General features: G+C 35.9%; 2 long non-coding RNA genes across 9 annotated transcripts in view; both read left to right on the forward strand.

The window, feature by feature from the left end:
- Nucleotides 1-23,706, forward strand: part of LOC118351967 (uncharacterized) — an 839,933-nt gene that overhangs the window by 580,090 nt on the left and 236,137 nt on the right. The window lies entirely within an intron of this gene.
- Nucleotides 15,241-23,706, forward strand: part of LOC125753336 (uncharacterized) — a 33,072-nt gene continuing 24,606 nt past the window's right edge. The window contains exon 1 of the long non-coding RNA XR_007404918.1: nucleotides 15,241-15,877. This is a non-coding gene — a long non-coding RNA (uncharacterized LOC125753336). The remainder of the gene's footprint in view (nucleotides 15,878-23,706) is intronic.

A 23,706-nucleotide genomic window follows, 5' to 3' on the forward strand; every position in this document is an offset into this window, starting at 1 on the left:
GGTTAATAACTTCAATTTGGAAAAGAGGAGGTATGGGAACCTTTAGTCTATTACAGATATTAAATCCTGCTTGACAGAAGACTCCTTGCACCAGAGGGAGTGATTTCCTGGGTTAATCCCTATCTTGCCAACCCTGATGATTTATAGAAGGAACTTCCTTCTCCACAGTCCTTGATAGCCCCTACTTGGCCCTTTCTTTGCAGGTTCTCCCTCACTGATTATGCCCTGCAGCCACTCTTTCAGTGGCTATTGGAGAATATGGAGGCTTCATGACCTGAGAGTTGCTTTGGAGGCAGAGCAATAATAGGCTTCTGTGGTTAGGTTTGTAATTTATTTGGTAATACAATTCTCTCCAAAATTTAGTGGTCTCTGGTCTACTTCCTTCTAGTAAGTTCTGTGTGAAATAACCATTCACAAAGATCTCTTCTGGTAACATTTCCTAAGCTTACTCAGGAAATGCTCTCTTCTAATGTTGGTTGGCTTCTGAATTTAGTCATCCCTCTCTGTCCTGTAATGGGAACTCCCTTGAGGGATTTGTAACCATGACTTCATGTCTGAGGGCAACATCCTTAATCTGCTGTTTGCTTTCAGTCTGCTTTTGAACTCTAAACTTAATTCCTGCTGTTTCCATACAGAAGCATTTGGAACTTCCAGCCTGTTAAGGCTTCAGATTTCTGAACATTCAATCAATTTAAATTTCAGGCCACTGGCAGACAGAGCCTCCCATAAACAAAGCTTGTTTTTTCTCCATCTCTGCTTGCAGACTGGCCAATTTTTGGCTACAAGTCTCTTTCACTATATTTTACTGAAAAATAACAATGAGCAGACATGGTAATCATTTTCTCAACCAGTTCCTTGATTAGTATGGCTTTGTGGACAATGAGCCTACCTTTTAGGTGATCACAAGAAAATGTTCTGCCAAATGCTTTTCCTTTCCATAAAATGGGTGACTGGATAGAGGGACTATAGGATTATCCATGTTCTTTCTAGTTACTAAACATTTGCTAAGCCAATCCTTTATATTCTGTTTTTTGTAAGCTTCCCACATCCGAGAATACAATTCTGTTTGTTAGGTTTGGGGACATTGTGCTACAAGAAATATCATATGCTGTCTTAAATAAAAGAGAAGGTTTTTTTTTTTTCTCTCATGTATCAATTATAAGATGAGTGATCTAAGACAACTGATTATAAAGAAAGGACTTAGAAGTTACACTCATTACTTCCACTCACAAGTAAATTTTTTTGAAGATTTTATTTACTTATTCATGAGAGACACACAGAGAGAGAGAGAGAGGCAGAGACACAGGCAGAGGGAGAAGCAGGCTCCCTATGGGCATCCAGATGTGGGACCCAATACCAGGACCCCAGGATCACGACCTGAGCCAAAGGCAGTGCCAAACCACTGAGCCACCCAGTTCTCCCCACAAGTTAAAATTTAATCACATAGTCATAGAGAGTTAGCTTTAAGGCTAAGCAATCTGCATGCTGCTAACATTTTGGGTCTTTTATTGCAAGAGGAAGAAAGGAGAATAGGTAATAGGATATGATTGGAAGTTTCCATGACATTCAGGTAAAAAACTAACAAAAACTTTTCTGTTTCTTGGGAACTTTAACCAAATTATTCTAAAATTGACCTGGGATAATAAACATGTGTGAATAATTATAGCAATCTTTAAAACAAAGAGTAATGGAGTTAGGGGAGGAAGTTCAGAAAAGAATTTTTCCAAGAAAGAATTAAATGTGTGAAATAATTAAAAGAATATGTTGTTGAAACAGGAATAGACAAATAGCCTAAGGGATATAACACAGAGATTTGTATCTCATGATTTATCAAAATATGGCATGTACTAAATATATTTCAAGTAAGTAGTTAAAGATTCATTATTAAATGATATTAAAATTAGGCATATAAAATAAAAGTATAAAAGTTCTAAGACAATATGTAGCTTAATATTTCTATAATTGTAGAGCAAGGAAAAATTTTCTAAGAGTGATAAGGAATGATAAAGAATGATAGAAACTGCACAAGACAATATTGATAAAAATGATTGACCAACTGTGCAAGTAAAACATGATATTAAATCATATTGAAATACAAATGGAAATAAGGAAAATCTGTGTAATTTATATATTATATAAAAGATGTATATCTTTAAAGAGTCCACAGTTATTGATCAACACTTTTATGGAGTAATGGCCAAAGACATAAGTCTCACACACATACGCACACAAATAAATTGTTCTAGAAACTCTTTTAAAATTTAAATTTAATTAATAAAGTGTAGTATTAGTTTCAGAGGTAGAGCTTAGTGATTCATCAGTTGTATATAGCACTCAATGCTCATTATATCAAGTACTCCTTAATGCCCATCACCTAATTATCCTATCCTTCCACCTACCTCCTCTCCAGCAACCTTCAGTTTGTTTCCTACAGTTGAGAGTTACTTATGGTTTGTCTCCCACTCTGATTTCATCTGATTTTATTTTCCCCTCTCTTCCCCTATTTCTTAACTTCCCTTATTTCTTAACTTCTACATATGAGTGAAATCACATGACAATTGTCTTTTTCTGATGGACTTATTTCGCTCAGTATAATACCCTCTAGTTCTAGCCACATCATTACTAATGGTCAGATTTCTTTTTTTGATGGATGAGTAATTTTCCATTATACACACACATACACACCCCACATCTTCCTTAGCCATTCAGTGATTGAAGGACATCCAAGCTCTTTCCATAGTTTGGCTATTGTGGACATCACTGCTATAAACATTGGAATGCAAGTACCCTCCCTATCAGCTCACTATGTTTTCATCTGCTGGGTAAATACTTAGTAGTGTAATTCCTGGGTTTCAGGGGATCTTTAACTTTTTAAAAAGATTTTATTTATTTACTCATGAGAGACACAGAGAGAGAGAGGCGGAGACATAGGTGGAGGGAGAAGCAGGCTCCATATGGGGAGCCCAATGTGAAACTTGATCCTGGGACTCCAGGATCATGCCCTTAGCCAAAGGCAGATGCTTCACCACTGAGCCACCCAGGTGTCCCAATTTTTAACTTTTTGAGGAACTTCCATACTGTTTTCCAGAGCAGCTGCACCAGCATGCATTCCTACCAGCAGTATAAGAGGGTTCTCCTTTCTCTGCATCCTCACCGACATCTATTGTTTCCTGTCTTGTTAATTTTGGCCATTCTGACTGGCGTGGGGTGGTATCTTATTGTGGTTTTGACTTGTATTTCCCTGAAACCAAGTGATGTGGGGCATTTTTTCATGAGTTTGTTGGCCATGTGCATGTCTTCTTTGGAGAAATGTCTGTTCATATATTCTGTCCATTTCTTGACTGGATTATTTGTTCTTTGGGTTTTGATTTTGATAAGTTCTTTATAGATTTTGAATACTAGCTCTTTATCTGATGTGTCAATTGCAAATATCTTCACCCATTCTGTAGGTTGTCTTTTGGTTGTGTCAGTTGTTTCCTTTGCTGTGCAGAAGCTTTTTATCTTGATGAAATCCCAATAGTTTATTTTTGCCTTTGTTTCCCTTGCCTTTGGAGATATGTCTAGCCAGAAGTTACTGCAGCTGAGGTCAAAGAGGTTTTTGCCTATGTTCTCCTCTGGGTTTTGATGGATTCCTATCTCACTTTTAGGTCTTTTATCCATTTTGAGTCTATTTTTGTGTACAGTGTAGTTTCATTCTTCACGTGGCTGTCCAATTTTCCCAATATCATTTGTTGAATAGACTGTCTTTTTGCCACTGGATATTCTTTCCTGCTTTATCGAAGATTAGTTGATCATGGAGTTTAGGGTCAATTTTTGGATTCTCTCCTCTGTCCCATTGATCTATGTGTCTGTTTTTGTATCTGTTCCATACTGTCTTGACGATCACAGTTTTGTAGTATAGCTTGAAGTCCAGAGTTGTGATGCCACCAGTTTTGGTTTTCTTTTTCAACATCTCTGTGGCTACTCAGGGTCTTTTGTGTTTCCACACAAATTTTACGATTATTTGTTCCAGATCTGTGGAAAATAGTGATGATACATTGATAGAGATTGCATTGAATGTGTGGATTGCTTTGTAGCATAGACATTTTAATAATATTTATTCTTCCAATCCATGAGCTTGGATGTTTTCTCACCTCTTTGTGTCTTCCTGAATTTTCTTTCATTAAGGTGCTATACTTTTCAGAGTACAGATCCTTTACCTCCTTGGTTAGGTTTATTCCTAGGTATCTTACAATTTTTGGTGCAATTGTAAATGGGATTGATTCCTTAATTTCTCTTTTTTCTCTCTCTGTTAATATAGAAATGCAACTGATTTCTGTGCATTTTATTTTCTGCCACTTTGCTGAACAGCTGTATGAATTCTAGCAATTTTGGAGTGGAATCTTTGGGTTTTCCACAAAAAGTATCATTTCATCTACAAAGAGTGAGAGTTTTTTTTTTTTTTTTCCAATTTGGATGCCTTGTATTTCTTTTTGTTGTCTGATTGCTGAGGCTAGGACTTCTAGTACTATGTTGAACAGCAGTGGTGATGGTGGACATCCCTGTCATGTTCCTAACCTTGCCAGAAAAGCTCTCAGTTTTTCCCCTATTGTGAATGATAGTCACTGTGGGCTTTTTGTAGATGGCTTTTATGATATTGAGGTATGTTCCCTCTATCCACACTGTGGAGGATTTTAATCAAGAAAGGATGCTGTATTTTCGCAGATGCTTTTTCTGCATCTATTGAGAGGATCATATGGTTCTAGTCCTCTATTTTATTTATGTGATGTATCACACTGATTGATTTGTGGGTGTTGTACCACCCTTGCAGCCCAGGAATAAATCCCACTTGGTCGTGGTGCAATTGTTCTAGAAACTATCGAGGAAACAAAACAATGAGAATATTTTTTCAATTATCAGGAAGTGACTAATTAAAATATCTAATGTTGACAAGTTTATGGTGAAATGGAAACATTTATGCGGTGATGAAGGATTTTAATTTAATAATTTTTAAAATATAGTATATATAAAAATTCTTAAAATATTCACACCTTTTCAATGATCAATTATAACCCTTGAGGAGTTATAAAAATGAACGGAATTGGAAAACTTTATTAAAATGTTCATCTGTATGCTTTTTGTAACAGGAAAACACTGTAACTTCATAACAGCTCCTTAAGGATGTTACTTAGGTGGTACATGCACACAAGGAAATCCTGGACTACATTAAAATTTATGCTACAGATGTATTTATACAGAATGCTAATAAAGATTTTCAAGTGAAAAAAAGTTCTGACATGATATATAATGTGCATGTATATACATGTATAAAGCATATATATATATTTTTTGGTCTAAGATGATACATACTTGAGGAATTTTATGGATTTGGGGGAAAAGAATTATGTTAATTGGATTAGCTAGCTAAACCAGGTAAAAAAGAATACTCTTGTGAATAAATTATCTGCTGAATACAATTAGCCATGTAATTGGAATGATTAAGAAGGGATTTTCTTGCGGCAGCTGAGTGTTTTATTGAGATTGTACTTAATTTTATTATATTGGTTAAATTTATATCTGAATTTAAACTGAATCAAAAAACATGAAAGTGAAACAATACTCAGTTACACCCATTTACAGTATGTACTATACTATACATATTTTACAATGTTCTCAACTTTCATTCTGAAAAAAAGCATAAACATTCAGAAATCATATATATATAGTTGAAAGAGATACTGAGTGATTTTACTTTTAAATATAAACCAAGGCTGCTGCTGTTAGCATCCTATAGTTTGGTTAAGATTAACCATAGCATTCTATGCTCTAATAGCCATCTTCAATTTGAAATGTGTAAGGTAAGTCATCTAGTTAAGTGAAAGCTTGATAACCTAATGTAACAAGCTTGAGCATTAGAAATCAGCTAAAATCTTTTATGTGACAATTGGCTCACAAATGTCTGCCTGGGCAGATGGTATTGGTTTTAAAAGAAAGACGTAGTTTGCCTGGAGAATTTCAGAGAAATCTGGGCATCATTTTCAGACTCTGGTAAAGGAGAAAGGTGTCATTTCCTTGACAGCCCCAGCGGTTTTCCTGTTACTGTTTGCATGACAGATGCCATGAACAGATTGATGTGTAAAGAAAAGCGAGGTACAAGAAAATCATACATTAAAACTCATTAGCTGGAGATAGACATGCTCTGTTGGGAGCCACTCAGAAGCATTTTTTGATGTATAGAGAATGTTTAACATTCTTAATATATGTGCTTTTTAATGTGGTGGGACTAGATTTACATATGTGGTGCTTGCTTAAATGGGAAGAAAAACATTGTAGCTTAAGGACAAGTAGACTTCCATGAATATGTAGCAGAAATGAATCAATCTTAAATACAACTTTCAGTATAAAATATACTTTATTATTTTATTTATTCTGTTGGTCTGAATCTATGGAACTAAATAAACCCCAGCAGTGGGACTATCTGTTACTGTCCAGACAAATAAACAAAAACAAAAACCAAACATTCCTGAACATGTAACATTATGAAGAAAAATATTTGAAAGCCATATTTTTGTATTTTCTGTTTTCTTCAACTTTTATTTCTATTATTTTCCCAAGAGTGTAGAATTGAGGAAGGTCTGATCAATGGGTGAAAATAATACACTTATTTTTGCTAAAGTTGTTATGTCATTGACCTAGGATTATTTATAAGAATATTTTCTGGTGGGATCCCTGGGTGGTGCAGGGGTTTAGCGCCTGCCTTTGGCCCAGGGCGCAATCCTGGAGACCCGGGATCGAATCCCACATCAGGTTCCCGGTGCATGGAGCCTGCTCCTCCCTCTGCCTGTGACTCTGCCTCTCTCTCTCTCTCTCTCTGTGTGTGTGTCTATCATAAATAAATAAAAATTAAAAAAAAAATTTTTTAAAAAATATTTTCTGGGGAAAGGACAACAAAAATGACTGTTAACTATTAACCCAGAGAATAGTTTGACACATGTACAAACGTATAGATTTCTGTTATCTACACCATGCCTGAATGAATATTTTCATTTACAACAGGAAACAAGTTTCTCAACTCTAACTCTAATAGTGATACACTGATGTCTATTTTTTTAGAATATTTTATTTATTTACTCATGAGAGACACACAGAGAGAGGCAGAGACACAGGTAGAGGAAGAAGCAGGCTCCATGCAGGGAGCCCGACATGGGACTCGATCCCGGGTCTCCAGGATCAGGCCCTGGGTTGAAGGCAGACACCAAACCACTGAGCCACTAGGCCTGCCCACACTGATGTCTATTATAACGAGCACTATTTAAAAACAAAGCACTCTGGGGCACCTGGGTAGCTATTAATTAAGCTTCTGACTCTTGGTTTCAGCTCAGGTCATGATCTCATTCTTGGGATCAAGCCCCCATATTAGGCTCCTTGCTCGGTGGGGAGTCTACTCGTGTGTCTCTCTCTCTCTTTGCCCCTCTCCCCAACCCCATTTGCACATGCTCTCTTTCCCTAAAATCAATCAACCAATCAATTAATCTTAAAAAAAAAAAACAAAACTGAGCACCCTACTTATAACTTAGCACTCTATAGTAAAGATAGTCACAGATGCTCAGCCAGCAAACAGCCATGATACTGTATAGCCTACAATCCTCAGAAGAAGAATGGATAGAAATGCCAGGCTGCATTTACCACCCAGTAAGCATCAAGGCTGATTTGTCTAAGTGGCAAGTGAATGCACCACCCCCATTATTCACACACATGAAAATGAACCTCCTGTGAAGAGTTTCTACAAATTATTTATAGAAATAGATCAACTACAATCATGTATTGACTAAGGTAAATGTTAATGTACAGTAACAGAACATAAATGATCTTCATCTTCAATTTCCTCTTTAACTTGCTTCCACTGTGAATATTATTCTTAGCAGAGAAAATGGAAGCTAAATAGAGTATGCTTATTTGTGTTGCTTCTCTGTCATCTTTTAACATAACAATAGTCTCTCCAGACAATGGAAGTGTCACTTCTTACTGAGCGTGGCAAGATGCCTGCCTCCAAAGCTGGGTCTTCAAGAAACACTACCCTCTCTCCTCCACCTTTAAGCATTGCTTCTCTTAGTTCTTCTTGGTGGAGGTTTTTATAATCTCGCATTTCATGTACAATGTACTGCAGTTATACTGTTACCGTTCTCATACCTGCCTGTGTTATTTCTTAACCCAAACTGTCCACTTTTATAAATCTGCATCCATTTCTGAGGCTCATTTCATCTAGCTATGACACCCTCAAAATACCTTTTGCTTTTCTTTACCTATGTCCTGACTATTCTCTTATTCATTATGGAATTTGTCAGCTGGCTAAACTTTTGTGGATGTCTACGTGGTTGACCTCGGAATCCAGAGTTGTTTGATCATCTCAATACCAACAACCCTTGCCATCTGTTCTTATATCCTTATCTTGGATACTGTTATCTCTTATTAATGCTCTAACTCAATTTCAGATATAAAAATGTTTAACCACAGCCCCCTACACACAATGATTGATGTTATATCTTTTATATCTTTTATATCTCCATCAATCACCTCCTCTATGGCTTCATTGCCTTCTTGAACCTTCAGCTAAGGTCCCACTCCTTGATCTTGCTTGTCTGAGACAACTTCCCTGAAAACTCTTAAAATTTGCTGTATTTACTTATATATCTGGACTGCTGAAAGTTGCTCCATGAAATCACGTACCCATACATTTCTATGCCACTAAAAAATTATTCCAATTTCCTTTGGGTCTGTAATATTAATCAGCTAAGATAACCCCACCTACTCAATTTATCCCAGTGGCTGTGTTAATTAGGGCTTTTCAAAGGAAAGAGATATAAATAAGGTATCTAATGGCTCATGTATTTAAAAAGTCTAGACAGTGACTCTCAGATTGTAGCATTCCTGAGAACCCCTGTTGGTCGTCTTAAAATTGTCAGGCCCACTCCAGAGTTGTAATTCAATAGGTCTAATATGGGAACTAATAATTTGATTTTCCAACAAATTGCCAGGAGTGGAAACCATGCTTTGAGAACCACTAGTCTAGGCCCCTAAATCTCTTCCAACATGTTGGGATACAGGTGCTCAACAATATAATAAGGACACAACTGTTTTCTCTCTTCCTCATCCTTCCTCTGTGTTGGCTTCATTTTCCAGGCAATGTCTTCTCCTATGACAGAAAAAAATGGCACCAAGAGTTCCAGGATTGAATATTCTTTTTAACTTATATACCTGGAGGAAAAAAGCCTGTCTTTCCCCATAACTCTTACAAAATTTTAGAAAATAAACTGGAGGGAATCAGCCTTACTGTAGCTAACCAAGATGAGTTATATCACTAGGAACTGGAAAGGAGAGGGCCTCCAAAGAGAGGATGTGGGTTAGATTGATGTCTTCTTTAGTGTGTTTTACATCTCTTTACTATGCTCTTAAAACATTCCCACACTGCTATCTCAGTCTCTCTGAGTAGAGGATCTAACAATTTAACAGAAGCAGCTAACAAAATAAGCCACCCTTCACCTCTTGGCCCAAACATTTAACTAAAAAATATATGTTTAGGGCCTGTAAAGTACCTGTGGCAGAAGGAAAGCTAGAGAAAGTCAGAGTACTAGAGAGGAAATGAATGGAGAAGTAGCCTAAGCTGGAGAGCAAAAGTTCCAAACAACGACAACCAAAACAAAACAAAACAAAACAAAACAAAACACAAAGACCCTCAACTTGTTTTCTCTGGGGTCAGGAAATTATTGGATCACATGATATAGCCTCACCTTCTTTACTTCCATTTGTGAGTAAAATGTTTCCTTTTTTATAACACAAATGCTGTAAAAAGAGCTCTTGTTTCCAAAGGGAATTTCATTAATTAATTTTCCCTTCACAGTTCTCTATTTGTAAACCTCATTCTTTTACTATAACAACTTCTAATAAGTCTGAATTTAGTCAGATATATCCAATTTACCATATGTGATTGTATGTTTATGAGTTCAATAAAAAAATTAGCTTACAGTGTATTTGCTTTTCAAAAAGCCAAATACCACTTAGATATTGACACAGTAATAAATATCTATTTATTTCATCATTTTAAAGGCTGAACATCATTTTGCTCTGTAAATTACAACATAAATTACTTAAACATTTCCTAGTTGAATATTTAGGTTGTTTCCAATATTTTGTTACCACAAACAATGATACCAATGACATCCTTATTTATATTGCGATATTTTTCTGTTTAGTTCTACAGTATAACATTCCAGATTTGAAATTGATGGGTCGAAGAATTTACACATTTCAGGCTTTGGGTCCATGTAGTTTCCAGAACAACCATACTGTTCACTTGAAATTTAAGGGCTCATGGTCTCATCTATCTGCCTACACTGGGTATTAATCATTCTTTTTTTTTTAAGATTTTATTTATTTTTTCATGAGGGAGAGAGAGAGAGAGAGAGAGAGGCAGAGACACGGCAGAGGGAGAAGCAGGCTCTGTGCAGGGAACCTGATGTGGGACTGGATCCTGGGTTTCCAGGATCACACCCTGGGCCAAAGGCAGACACTCAACCACTGAGCCACCCAGGCGTCCCTCATTCTTTTAATGTTGACTAATCTGCCGGGTGTAAATTATCCCTTGGTGTCAAATTATTTTGCATAATTTTGAGCACTTCTGCAGTTGTAACATTTTTCAAATGTCTACTATTTGCCATTTTATTTCTGCTTTATTCTTTTGTTCATTTGAGGTGTACTCTTAACAAAAAAAATAATAATAACATTTATTGAGACTCATAATGTTTCAGATTTGTCCTAGTCTTTTACAGGTATTATTTCATTTAATCATCACAATAACCTTGTGAGTATACACTATGATTCTCATTTTACAAATGAAGATCCAAGAATGGGCAGATTAAATAGTTTTCCAAACACTGTACTGTAAGTAGCAAATATAGTCAGTACTCAAGCATAGATGTGCCTGAGACCCAAAGCATATGGCCTTTATCATTCTATTGGCTTTTAAATTCCATTTTGTCCAGCTTACTAGTATTGCCTTTTCTTGGACTGTTTTTCTACCTCACATGGACTCTTGTGGAAGTCTTCTTTGACTCTAGTCCTACAGGACTCAACTTTATCATGCAGTATGAATATGCATAGATAATTCTGTAATTTCAGTCTATTTTAATTCTCCTTGGGCTAAAATCCCTTAAAGGGTCCCACATTTCCATGCACCAAAGCCCAAATTACTTATCAAGACCACAAATGCTTCTATGGTCTGGCCTTCATTGGGTACATCCCTAACCTTGTCAGATGCACGAAACTCTTCTCAGTCTTACTCTGTTCCCCAGCATAACAAAGCAACTTACATTCAGTGTCTTATGACCCTTCATGTAAATGTTTGCATTTGCTGTTGTATTAAGTACCTACTATCCTGCACTATACTGTGCCAACCAACCCCAAGTACACATACATTCTCATTCTACAATGTCTTTCATCAAACTGCCTCCCTGAAGCTTTTTTAGTACTATCCACTCTTTTTTTTTTTTTTTTTGCCTCTCAAGCCTATTTCTTCCTATTTAACCTATTTCCCACTTCCTCCCTAGTACAGTTTATTTAATAATTTGTCAATTTCACTACATTTGATTTTAGTTTTGAATAACAAAGATCTTGTCTGATTCATTACCATCCTGGATTTCTAGAAAAAGTTCTGCAATATATAAGTACTTTGATGAATAAATGAAATAATATATATCTATATATATATATTATGAGTTCAATTGGCCAACTTTCTTCCAAAGCTCAAAAGACAAAACTAATTTATCACTTTAAAGCAGCCTTTGAACTTATACTTTCAGAGATTATAGGTTTGCACTTCATGGACCATGCTATCATTTTAAAATATTTGAAAGTAAGCAACAGTATATATCAATGTATATTATGACTAAGTATTCCAAAATAAGACATATTAAAAGACCTCCCAAATTAAATAATAATAATATCACAATCATGGAAAATAATTGGACTAATTACTAATTAAAGTTGCTTTTTTCCTTGTATTCATTTCAGTACTTGCTTATAATCCTGACACTTTTAAATGTTCATTATTCAATCATTTAAAAATAATTTCTCATCTACTGCATAATAGTAAAAGTGCGTATTATTTATCATAAATTCTTTGTAAAGTTTTTAAGTGTGAAAGTCAATTTTAAAGTATATTTGTTGCGGAAATAATTGTTTTATCTAGTTACTTTTATTTAGAATTCTTAAAGCACTTTTAAAAAGATACACTGAGACAAATTGTTTTAGTAAAAATATGTAGACATTAAATTATTGAGCTATCCATGCATAATTTAGATAATTGCTTTTAGGAGATATCCTGTTTGATGAAAGTCTGTAAAAGGGAGATTAAATACTGTGTATTCTTAGAAGATTTTCTTTTCAAGAATTTGTGGCATGTTGTGATAATTTGCATAAAACTATCAATATTAGGCCAACTTACCAATGCTGCTGTGAAGAATCTTATGAGCTGCTTATGAAAATTGTCCCATTTCTACTTCAGATTCCCGGAGAAATTGAATTACAACTAGTCAATTTGTACATTAAAAGATACCTTGTGCAATATTAATTATAAATGGAAGTCACAGAAGTCATGAAAGCAGACACTTATTCCGTGTTGCATGGTACCAAAATAATCAGTCAAGTGAGGAAGTAAGGGAGGGAGGAGAAGGTGAGGGAGTCAGGGGAAGGGAGTTAGACTGGTAGTTGCATACTGTAGATAGCATCCCTTGGTACAGGAAGCACTTTTGAGTTTTAAGGTGGATGCGGATAGAAGTCATTAATTTAGCAAAAAAGTTATTGAATATCTACAGGTTCACAGTTTTTTATACAAACAGTTGGGGAAGAAACATGGAAATTTAGAATCTTTCAGATTTTATCAAGGTAACATGGGAAATATACTTTATGATATCTAACATCTCAGTGGAGACTGAGACACCCCATAATTGAACACTTTATTTGTATAACATACGACTTTTGAAATACCATAGAATAAAGACTATAAGTAATCATATAGCAATTTGGGTTCAGTTTTGCCAGCAAATAGGCAATTCATTTCTGGTGAAGTTGGATTGTGCTGTCAAATGAGAGTTTCAAAAAGAAAGTAATAATTTAAAAAAAGCCCACAACTTGTTTTTTGTTTTTTGTTTTTTTTTTCCAGAATTTAGACCTTAGGAGTTTGGTAAAGGATTACTGCCCCATACTGAATGCTTGTTTGTGCAATATTAGGTATATACCCTAATGTCTGTTGAGAAGATTTATATATCTGAAAAAAAAAATAGACTGTATCACTATAACATATAACCCAGGGCTTCAGTTCTGTAATTCAGGTAGTCTGACAGCAAAGGTAAACTATTAAGTCAATGTGCATGGAAGGACATTCAAAAGTAAAATTTTTATATTGATGTGAATAGGGGGGCTTGGCATGCAAAATTCCAAAAGACCAAGATGAAAGTACTTGCTACATTTGCACAATTTTGCAAGTGGTTTAAAAAATCAGCAGAGATCTGATATCTCCCTTCTCTAGCCATCTCCAGCTGAGGTCCTGAGGATGAGTAAGAAGATAATGATGATAGCATATTATAAGTGTCATATTAGCCATATACGTAACTTCTGTGCAAACTGAGGCAGCATCACCAAACTTTGCCTTAGGACTAGAGAAGGCTTTACTGAAGAAGTTATGGTTGAGTTGAGTTTTTGGTGGCTCAGTTGTCTTCTACTCAGACCCCTTAAGGACTGCCACTCTGCTTTCATGCATGCAGTAGGAAACCAGGGTGCTTGACATGCTTCTACTGTTCATATTGAACCCTACGACTCACCAACAATGGCTGAGTCTGTGTACAAATGAGACTGGGCAGACCAGTGTGCAAACCACATCAGCCCTGGTCGTAGCTGTGGTTGCTACATCGAGTACAATGACATCATTAATGGTCTGGATTCTGTTCCAGCACTTTTAGTATGTTCACTCTCTTTTTATATCTTCTATTTCTCTCATTTACATTCACCTGCATTTTTAGGCCATGTTGGGTAGAGTGGATTGTGAAATAGGACTTAGAATTTATGGAAATGATTGAAAAAAAAAAACTCTTAGTGTTTTATTAATAAAGAAACAGCCATGTGAAATATAGAAGAGGATGAATGAACTTGGGTTTCCCCCATAAAAATTACAACTTGTGAGCCATGGGTGGATATCTCAGTTGTGGATGACACAACAGCTTCTTGTCAGTGAAAAAGAGGAACTCAGTATAGGCAACAGTTGTAGTCACAATATTTGCCAAATCCAATACACATAAAATAATAATGGAGGCAGTCATCTCTAAAGGCTGGCAGACAGCAGACCAGCTGAGCCAAAGCAGTGAAAGAAAAAATACTTTTTCCCCCCAAAACAAAAAGAAATTGGGAATCTGCCAACCCACTGGTTAAGAATAAAAGCCTCAGTTGGTAGATAAGTGGGGAGCATAAAAGCACTAGTCTGATGGTCTAAACAAATTTTCTTTTTAAAAAAGTGTTAAAAAGAAAAAAAAGAAAGAGATTCTAAGACCTTAAACATGTCTATAGCTCCTCAGGGTAAAGGGATTTCCCCACTAAAGGTGACCTTTAGAATGTTTCCATATCAATACAATTTAAAGGAAAACATCTAATGTCTACCAGGGACAGTTTGATTTTTATTTCTTAAATCACTGCTGAAATTTATCCTGAAGGTCTATGCTCTTTTCTGGATAGTGTATGAATCTAAACCATTTGATAGACAAAGCACTGAAGACACTGAACTCAGATTTAGTGAGCCTTCATTTGGTATTTAAGAAAAGAATAATAATTTAGTATGTTCTGCCAAGAACATGTTTTAGACATTTAGGTAGACAATGGGTGAATCCAAAGGTGTAGCCTTATTTGCTTTAACTTTTTTCAGATTATATTGCTGTAGCTTAAGAAATTCCTGGGTAAAATAGTGGTAATTATTTTGTATTGTTGGTCAATCCAGGTAGGGCATATAGTTCTTGGTCTCGTGATGGTATAAAAATGGGAATCAGATTTAGGATTCTTACACTTCAATTGACATAAATTTAATATTTTCACCTTGAATATCTAGATTCATATTCCACTCAATATTTAAAAATCAGAAAAATTACATAGAAAAAAAACACTTGAGGTTCTCAGATTATATTTACTAGTAAATTTATGTAATTTTAAATGATCCTAATTATGTTTTTCGTAAATGTATTCACTAAAAATTCCACTGAAATTGTATTCCTAACACTTCTACAGTTTCTATAAACTAGAACACTCTCATTTGTTGAGTCACTCGGGGTGAACTAGGTGGTCATACTTTCAGCCTCATTTTTTTCCCCTCTATTTAAAAGGAGTGTTGACTGTCCTGGGTAAAGGTGATAGAATGACCAGATTGCAGAAGGTCTCTCACCAAAATCTGATAGATCTGAACACATGAGTAGAGTTTAGCAAAATGTTTTTGTTCTTTTTATTGCTGAAGTACAGTTATTCTCCCTAAAATTGTGGATAAGCAAAGAAAAATCTTTTCCTCATCAGACTGGATCCCACTTCCCTGGCTAGATCTCCAGAGGCTGTACTGGAGAAAAGGGGTAAGCAAAAAAAAAAAAATAATAATAATCCTTGCAATCTTCACTAATAGACAGCTCTCTGCAAAGCACATGTAATCAATTAAAATAGAAATGGGCTGGCATAATAGATGGAAAACCACCTAGAAATAGAATATCCTATCAATAACTAAGAATGTCAATATCTCCGTGTTTCAGAAATAGATGCAGGATGAGATCTGGGAGCCTCCCATTTCCAGGATTCCCAGCTGGGAATGGTCCAAGTTCAGGTACTCTCCTTAGACATATGATACATTTTTGTCTGTGTTTTAGGTAATACTCTTTTTAGATGATTTAGCAGCATCCCTAAAATGGTATGAGTCGATGTTCTCAAAAAAAAATTTAAAAAAAATTAAAAGCTGTATATAGCCTTGACCATTCCTTATATTCCCTGCCCCATCCCCTTAGATTACAGAAAATCAAGAAGCTAGAACAGATTTCAAGTTGCAGATTAGAAAGAAAGACTTTTTCTGATAAGGTTGAAAATTTAAGGGGAAAAAGAACTCAACTTAATATTACTAGACCAAATAGAAGATAAAATTATCTCCTGTTTATAAAATATACAAGAAAAGGAAGAAAAGAGAAAGAGAAATATAACATTATAAAATACTGAAGAGGAATACAGTGTAGAAAAAGATTGAAGAAAAGAAACAGAAGAAAGCCATAACAAAACCATGAATTAAGAATAACAGTTTATAAATAAGACAAAGCAACAGCATGAGACTATATACATGAGGTATTGGCACTACATATACTCATATGTAAGGACACATGTACACACAATAATATGTGCACATAATAGTACACATACAAATAAAATTAGTAAAATTCATTTTCTTTTAGAGTGAGGGATTATTTAAAATTAAACCTTAACATTTAACATGAACGTATAATTACAGTTCTTGAGGCTTAGATATTTATTCTCTTAACCTTAGAAGAATCACTCTCCTCTAAAAACAAAGCTGCTGATTCTCTTTTAAAATAAAAATACCCCCTCCTGGGGCACCTGGGTGGCTCAGTCTGTTAAGTGTCTGCTCTTGACTCAGTTCGTGATCTTGGGATCTTGGGATTGGTCCCCATACCCAGCTCCCTGCTCAGCGGAGAGTCTGCTTCTCTCTCTCTCTCTCTCTCTCCTCCCCCTCACCCCCAGCTCAATATCTCTTTCTGTCTCAAATAAATCAATGAAATCTTTAAAAAACACAAACAAACAAACAAAAAACCCCAACAACCCTCCTCTGGTCTACATGACCGGACACATGGCTACCACCAGCTCCTGAGTGTAGCATCTTAAAGCTTTATTACCAGATATACACAGCCTTGTGTCTTCATCACAGCCCCAAAATCTCTTAGGAAAAGGTCACTGAGTCAGATTGTATCAGTAGTTTACTCCTAGTTCATTGGACATACACAGTTTTTGTTTTGTTTTGTTTTGTTTTGTTTTTCTCATTAAACATACATGCCCAGCAATTGGTCCCATTGCAGTTGTATGCCTGGGGAAGATTAGATATACCAGATAAAAGAGGACTCTAGACTGCTAAACTCCTCAGGTCTCTACTACTACCTGAGTTTTCTACCTGTTTCTGGTGGGAATGGTGACACTTGTTAAATCCATCAAGTCCTTTAACTGAGTTATCCCTAAACACGACTGCATATACAAACCCAACCTAGCTGCTTCTCTCCCTTCTTGCCCAACCTTCTCCCTACTGCCCTCTGCTGCACCCTTTTACTGTCACTCCCATACTCTCTTCCTGTTCCCTTGAATCCATCGTTCACTATAAACTTACGCCTTAAATCCAAGCCTCTGCACATGATTTTCTCTGAACACAGTTGACATAATTTAACTTTGGCTCTCAGCCTCAGCATACTAATCTCCCCTGCAGCTCTCCTAAAGGGAACACTGTATTCTCTCATCCTCCTACACCACTGAGAACACAAGAGACTAAGATGACATTGGCGTCCTCCCAGGTCCCTGTTTCCAATTTCAGATGGTTCTTCTACTTCCCTCACATACAAAGCACTTCCCTCCTGAGGCTCATGACTGTAGACTACACCATCTTCTATCACTACTTGTAACTACTTCTACAGAATTCCCATCCTTTATTCATAATAGATGTTGGCACCTAGCTCACATTATTCTCTACTCCAAGAACTTTAATCATCAGAATAAATGTGAGCAATCTCCCACATTGAACATTTCTTTACAAGGAATCAATCAGTTTAACCCACTCATACTCTTTCTTATCTTTGGGAAGCCCTGGGCTTTGTGAGCAGCCCAAACTATTATACCTCTGTAAATTTAAACTCTAACGTATAACCTCTGATCACAACTTCACTTATCTTCACCTCTTTCAATTCGTATTCTAAGTAAATCTCTTGGATTTCACTGAAGCTTTAAGTTTCTCCAACTCCACTCCTTTTGTTCCTATCAACTTCCTAAACTAGTACAGACATCATGTACATTCAACTATTCTGTTGTCACATATTCAATTCTTTGTACCCTATTCTCTACTATACTTATTGTAACTTTTCTTCTTGGATCAATATAGCCATTCAACACTGCTAATCTTACACCCTGGCCAGTAAGCACTTTTGGAGAAAATCACATGGTAAATGGATCAGAGCCACTTTAGATTCAAGGTATTTACTCTTGGTTTGTCAATATTACTCACCAGCAATTTTACCTATTTATTATCATCTTTCTTTTCGGTATTTTGTGGTAAGATTTTCCAAATATTTACCATCCTTCACAAATATATATTTAGAGGCAGATTCTTAAGAATTATGCCATCTAGAATTATAGCCAGTCCTCATTTATGTGGATTCCTGCTTGCTAAAGTGTACTTGTAACCCTTAAATAAAAAAAAGTACTTTTACAGTCATTGAAGAACATGCACAGTGGGGCAAAATTTCGAGTTGCCAGACCTACAGGTCATCAGCTAAGGAGAAATAAGGTGACACTGCCTTCTTATTGCAGCTCTAATACTAAACAACTGTCCTTCTGGTGGCCTTTTTAGTGCCTTATTTTTTGTGCCTTCTGTTGGTGATGTCACTGTATAACATGGTCCTCAAGCACGGTACTAAAGTACTGTCTAGGGATCCTAAGCCCAAAAAGGCTGTGCTGTGCCTTGCAGGAAATACAGAGAAATTCCTACTCAACCATGAATTATAGTGCTGTTGTTTATTAGTTCAATGTTAATGAATCACAAATATATACTAAATAAAGTGTATTAAGCATACATAAAATAAGATCATATATTGGTTAGTTGATGAAAATTTTGTGACTAGAGGATTATAGTACTGGTTCAATATTGACTAATTCAGTGGTCATGGAGACTTGATAAAACATGGTTGTCTGAATAATGATAATATACTACAGGTATTTGAGGAGTTGTGATAAATGACCTGCTCTTGTATTCCTGGTGGTGACACAGACTGAACTACTATTTATGAACAATACCTACCAATAACTAGTAAGTCACTCAAAATATCAGATGGATGAATTTATTATGACCAATAATCTGTTTATTGGGCCATCAATCAAAGTCTCTGATGGTTTTCTTGTCAGCTTTCTGTATGTGAGCCAAATGGCTTAGCAGGGTAAAACAGGAGTCAATCTTCCTCCAAGTAGATAAAGGATTCTTAATAAATAACACAACTCAGCATTAATATTCTCTAAATAAAAACCACTATATCCTAAAACTGGCTTACCCCCCAAATAGCAGAAGGTAACAGAGATTCTCAAAAAACTCATGGGGAAACTAAGATGTAGGAAATTAAAATTTAATATGATCACTCTACGGATAGTCATGTGTTAAAATTTTATATTATTTCCCTTAGCTATGACTTCCTTTTCATATCAATATTATTAAATTCATTTATAGATGAAACAATAGAAAAAATTAACAAAATATGAGTTTACCCAGCTAATAGATCTAAGAGTACATTTTAGCAACTATTATTATTTGACTTCAGAGATCAAATGCTTTTAACTTAAAATTCTAAGATTTGTATTCTGTTTGCTTCTTACCTCTTATTTGTCTGAGAGGCTTCAACCTTCTTTTAAAAATGTGATTCAAATCCTTTTAGGAATTATGAATAGTACTCTGAAATATATGAAGAATTAATACAAAGTAAGAGAATCATTTTCCTGTGGGACTTCCATTAGAGGACATCTGCTTTTTAAAACTTCATTGCATTACAAAAGTCCATTTTCAAGTTGCTTGATTGTTCTTTGCCTTTATATTTCTCTTAGAAAAAATTATAATTGATGGATAGACATTCAAGTACAGAATATACTATTTAATCAACATTATACTTTTGTCGATGCTGTATCATGAAGCATTACCCAGTATGTTTCTTTAGGTAGATGAATTTTGAATTCCAAGTTGCTATAGCAAGAACCATTAACCTGAACTCATAGAACACTCAGAAACTCCTCATTCCAACTTGCTAAATAGCAGAAAAGGAGAATTTTCTGATTCTTCCTGGGGCAAGACTTGGGGGGTAAAATAGAGATTGAGGAATTGAACTGGAATACTTCTGAGATTCTCATTTGCTGCAGTGGACTAGGCTGGGTTTTCTCTAACCCTGGGCCCCAGCTCACTGCTTGGCAAACCATGTAGTATGTCACATAGATGGGCCCTTAGTTACTGGAAAAGTGTCTAGACAGTTAGTTGGAAATTTGTGTTATCTGACTTATATTTGTCTTTGGCATCAGTACTACAAATGCTTTAAAAATCTGGATATACCACAGAAATGTATCCAGAATGTAAACTTCTTCCTTAACAGTGAATCTCATAGAAAAAAAAAAAAAGAGATTGAGAACCTTGATAGTAAGAAACTACTTTGTAAACATTAGTCCTAAAAATCCAAATATAATGTCTATATTCTTATTTTAGTCTCTTACACATTGAATTTATTACAAACTGATTTACTGCTTTCTTAGATTACATACACACAAAACCTCTGAAGTAGTACATTTATAGATTATGCATGTGAATAATTCTAAATTATGGAAATAATGATGAAGAATCAATGTATGTGTGTGTATACACACCAGAGAGGAGGAGTTTGTATATAAAAATGGCTGCCATATGTAGAGCAGGCGTAGTATTGTTTCAGTCTGATGCTAAACTTACAAAGTTTCATAGAATAATACATGTCAAGGATCCCTGGGTGGCTCAGTGGTTTAGTACCTGCCTTCAGTCTGGGGTGTGACCCTGGAGTTCCAGGATCGAATCCCCCATTGGGCTCCCTGCGTGGAGCCTGCTTCTCCCTCTGCCTGTGTCTCTGCCTCTCTTTCTGTCTCTCTCTCTGTTTCTCATGAATAAATAAATAAAATCTTTAAAAAAATAATACATGTCCTGGCATTTACATAGATTAAAAGCAACAGAAATTGATCATTCTGTCTAATATTTAGCTTGAAATGTTGACTAGTGTACCGGATGCATATTTCCATTGAGAGAGGTACAAAGTTCTTGTCTAGAGGCTAACCAAAACCAACTTCTTAAAAAAATTATTTAAATTCAATTAATTAACATGTAATGCATTATTGGTTACAAAGGTAGAGATCAGTGATTCATCAGTCCAAATAATCCCTAGTGCTCATTACATCACATGCCCTCCTTAATGTTCGTCACCCAGTTGCCTGGTGAGTAAGAGTCTCTTATGGTTTGTCACCCTCTCTGATTTCACCTTATTTTTTCCTCTCTTCCCCTATGATCTTCTGATTTTTTCTTAAATTTCACATGAGTGAGAACTCACGATAATTGTCTTTTTCTGATTAGCATAATATCCTTAGCATAATATCCTCTATTTCCATCCACATTGTTACAAATCCAAGATTTCATTCTTTTTTTATGGCTGAGTACTAGTCCATTTTATATATATTTCACATCTTTATCCATTCATCTGTCAATAGAATCTGAACTCTTCCACACAGCTCAGCTATTGTGTACATTGCTGCTATAAACATTGGGGTGCAGATGCCCCTTCGGATCACTACATTTGTATCTTTGGGATAAATACCCAGTAGTACATTTGCTGGGCCATAGGGTAGTTCTATTCTCAACTTTTTTAGGAACCTCCATACTGTTTCCCAGAGTAGATGTACCAGCTTCATTCCCACCAACAGTGGGAATTCTCCCTTTTTCCACATCCTCGCCAACATCTATCATTTCCTGACTTGTTCATTTTAGCCATTCTGATTGGTGTGAGGTGGTACCTTATTGTTTTTTTTTTTTTTTTAAGATTTTATTTATTTATTAGAGACAGAGAGAGAGAGGCAGAGACACAAGCAGAGGGAGAAGCAGGCTCCATGCAGGGAGCCCGATGTGGAACTCGATCCAGGGTCTCCAGGATCATGCCCTGGGCTGAAGGCGGCCCTAAACCGCTAAGCCACTGGGCTGCCCGGTATCTTATTGTGGTTTTGACTTGTATTTCCCTCATGCTGAGTGACACTGAGCATTTTTTCATGAGTCTGTTGGCCATGTTGGCCATGTGTATGTATTCTTTGGAGAAATGTCTGTTCATGTCTTCTGCCCATTTCTTGACTGAATTATTTGTTCTTTGGGTTTTGAGTTTGGTAAGTTCTTCATAGATTTTGAATACTAGCACTTTATCTGATGTGTCAATTGAAAATATCTTCACCCATTCTGTAGGTTGTCTTTTGGTCGTGTCAACTGTTTCCTTTGCTGTGCAGAAGCTTTTTATCATGACGAAGTCCCAATAGTTTATTTTTGCCTTTGTTTCCCTTGCCTTTGGAAACGTGTCTAGCCAGAAGTTGCTGCAGCTGAGGTCAAAGAGGTTGTTGCCTATGTTCTCCTCTAGGGTTTTGATGGATTCCTATCTCATCCATTTCTCATTCATCCATTTTGGGTCTGTTTTTGTATACAATATGAGAAAATGGTCCAGTTTCATTCTTCTGCATGTGGCTGTCCGATTTTCCCAATACCATTCATTGAAGAGACTGTCTTTTTCATTGAATATTCTTTCCTGCTTTGTTGAAGATTAGTTGACCATAGAGTTTTGGGTCCATTTCTGCGTTCTCTATTCTGTTCCATTGATCTCTGTGTCTGTTTTTGTACCTGTCCCATCCTGTCTTAATGATTACAGATTTGTAATAGAGCTTGAAGTCCAGAATTGTGATGCCATCCAGTTTTGGTTTCCTTTTTCAACAATCCTTTGTCTATTCTGGATTTTTGTGTTTCCATACACATTTTAGGATTATTTGTTCCAACTATGTGAAATAAGTTCATGGTATTTTGATAGGGTTTGCATTGAGTGTGTAGAGTGACCTAGGTAGCATAGACATTTTAATAATATTTGTTTTTGCAATCTATGAGCATGGAATGTTTTTCCATTTCTTTGTGTCTTCCTCAATTACTTTATGATGTTCTATAGTTTTCTGATTACATATCTTTTGCCTCTTTGGTTATGTTTATTCCTAGCTATCTTAAGATTTTGGGTACAGTTGTAAATGGGATTGAATCCTTAATTTCTCTTTCCCCTGTCTCATTGTTAGTGTATAGAAATGCAACTGAGTTCTGCACATTGATTTTATATCCTGCCACTCTGCTGAATTCCTGTATGAGTTCTAGCAATTTTGGGGTCAAGTCTTTTGGGTTTTCTATATAGAGTATCATGTCATCTACAAAGAGTGAGAGGGAGCATACCTCAATATCATAAAAGCCATATACAAAAAGCCCACAGCGAATATCATTCTCAATGGGGAAACACTGGGAGTTTTTCCCCTGAGGTCAGGATCATGGCAAAATGTCCTCTGTCACCACTGCTGTTCAACACAGTTCTAGAAGTCGTAGCCTCAGCAATCAGATAACAAAAAGAAATAAAAGGCATCCGAATTGGCAAAGAAGAAACCAAAACCAACTTCTAAAGAAACTACAGAGTCTCTTTCTTTCTTTTGACTTTCCTTTTTAAAAAGTACTGTTGTCCATTATTTAGAGGAAATAGTTCTCATGGCTTAGTGTTACAAAGAGCAGTTCAAGGACATCTGTACTCTATGTGTATTGGTTTTTAATTTAATTTTATTTTTAAAAAT

This window comes from Canis lupus, chromosome 22 (genome assembly GCF_003254725.2).
Source record: "Canis lupus dingo isolate Sandy chromosome 22, ASM325472v2, whole genome shotgun sequence".
Classification (NCBI taxonomy): Eukaryota; Metazoa; Chordata; class Mammalia; order Carnivora; family Canidae; genus Canis; species Canis lupus.